A 2,643-nucleotide genomic window follows, 5' to 3' on the forward strand; every position below is an offset into this window, starting at 1 on the left:
CTTTAGCCTTTCGCTGGGAACTCTTTATCTTCTTATATTTCTCCTTCAGGTTAAGGTATTCATCATCTTTAGATCTGAAGGAGGAAGAGGTTTTCGAAGATGGCATCACAACCTTCTTTGACCTGCACTCACATACAAAGTGTGTTAGGACTGAGAAATCAGTATTAATTGTATTCGTCTTGAAAGTTTATAAATAGTCTAATTGTAAAAAGTCAGCRTGTTTGACTTTTYTTATAGGTTTGACTTTGACCTTGTCTTTGTTAGTTTGACCATATAAATATGGTTTAATCTTTGTAATTAGAGAGTGAGAGGAGCTAATTGTAAGATTTGATTGATAATTGAGAGTTTGACTGAATTGTATTGTTTGACTTTTTCTCTCTAATTGTTCTAAGTGTTCTTACATGCAAAATCTAAATCTGCCATGATTGATATGAAGATTATGAAGATTTGATCAGATATTGTGGACACACAATTGGTATCAGAGCAGGATGCAAGAAATCAGATTGAAGAAATCGAAGAGATAAGTTTTTTTTTTAATTTCTGAATTTTTTGTTCTTCGTGTTTTTCGTGTTTTTGATATTTTTTTCCTGTTTGATCCGATTTTCTAATAAAATCTTGTGTTTTTGTGTTAAAAACAGGATCAAAATGTTCGAAATTGAATTGTGAATCTTTGTTATTCACAAATTTTTGTGATTTGATCAAAATAAATCAAGATTTAATCGGTTTTTATGTTTTTAAATTTTTTTTCGTGTTCTTGATTTTTTAAAAATGTCAGTGTTTTTGATCCATTTTGTGATTAATCTTTTTTGTTTTTGTGTTTTTTTTTAAATGTTTTGATCTGTTTTTTTTTTAATTTTTTTTGTTTAGTTTGTTAAACCGTCCAGACTTTAAGCCCATTATCAGGCCCATATCCTTCATTTTTATTCATCTTCTTCATTGTACGCCCATCATATTGAAGAACTCAGATTAAGCGGTGTTCGTTTAAACCGCGTGTAACTTGAGCGGAGATGAGCGGAGAAGAGTCTGCATCGAGCGGAGAGGTAAACCTATCAACTCTTGCCTTGATATATTGAGCGGTATTCATCTTCACCACACACCATTTGAGCGGTGTTCATCTACACCGGTCACCATTTGACCGGATTAGGGTTCTGATCCATTTAGCAGGTAAGTCCTCCGGTTTACAATTTATATGTGAGCAGTTTAGGACTTGTACATCGAAGAAAGTTGAGCGGACTTCTAATCCGCTTGATTTCATTTACCCAGATTCATATTTCTTGATTCGATTTGGTTCAATAAAATTGTTGATTGAGTTGATATTAATTCTTAAATTGCTCTTATGCTATCCGGTTTAGTTTGAGTTGTGTTTGATTTTATGTGAAGTCATGTTCTGTCCGGATTAATATCATATAGTGCTGTCAGGTGAAAGGTTGAATTTTTTTGTGAAAATCAAGTTCTGGTAATTGGTTGGAATCACAAAAACATAGTTGATTGTAATATGTTTTTCAAGTGCGAGAGCAACATCATTGGAAAGCTGATTTGAAATAGATTCTGTCAAACAACAACTGCTACAGAAGAAAGAAACAGCAACTTTTTGACAGTAGGTTTTGTTCTATTGATTAAGTTCTATTGATTAAGTGTTGTAGCAGCAATAACAGTTTTTGAACTTGACTGTCTATTGATTGAGTTTAAAACAGCAGCTCAACAGATTGGTAACAATTTCTGATTTGAAAATAGTAGCAAAACAGACAGCAGGTTTTGACAACTGTTTGCTTCATATTAAAGTTGTGTTTGTAACAGCAAGTCTTGAAAGCAGTCTCAATAGCAGCTCAAGTATGATTTAGTATGCAGCAAGTGGTCTGATATTCCTGTGTGTATATTAGCTCAAGTGTGTATATGTGAGACCAAGATGATGATGAACAACAGGTGAGAATTGAAGCTGTTACATAGCTAAACAGCAAGCAGGTCTTGTAAACTGATTTGATACAGATTTGAAACAGAAAGATTAAGCAGATTTGAATAATAGCAACAGGTTTAGTTTTATTGTGTATGAAACAGCAGCAAGTCTGTTTTTGGTTTTTAATTTGTAACAGAAGTGTACATTGTGACAGATTCTTTTAAGATTGTGCATGATTGTTTTAGCAGCGATGTTGTTTATGCAAGTTTGAAACAACAAGTATTGCAAGGTTTTCAAAACAGCAGTTGCAGATTTAAAACTGTTGCTATTGGTATTTCATTGATCAGATTTGAAACTGTTTGCTGTTTACAAGTTCTTTGTTGCTGTTTTTGAGCTGTTTCCATGCAGTAACAGCAACAAGTGTCTCAAGCAAGCAACAACAAAACTAAACTGCAACAGCTATTACAAAACAGCAGCAGCAGCAACTGTTTTGACAGGTCTTGACAACAAGGTTCAGAACAGTGGCATCTTTCTGTTTTGACAGCAAAGAACAGCAGCAACAAATTTTTGACAACAACCATTTTGACAGCAACTATTTTGACAGCAACTATTTTGACAGCAACCATTTTGACAGCAACCATTTTGACARCAACCATTTTGACAGCAACCATTTTGACAGCAGGTTTAGTGTGCATTTTTGACTGTTTTAAAACAGTCTTGAAGCCTTGAACTGTTTAGTATCTTGAATG

This window comes from Cynara cardunculus, assembly GCF_001531365.2.
Source record: "Cynara cardunculus var. scolymus isolate 2C chromosome LG 5, CcrdV1, whole genome shotgun sequence".
Taxonomy (NCBI): Eukaryota; Viridiplantae; Streptophyta; class Magnoliopsida; order Asterales; family Asteraceae; genus Cynara; species Cynara cardunculus.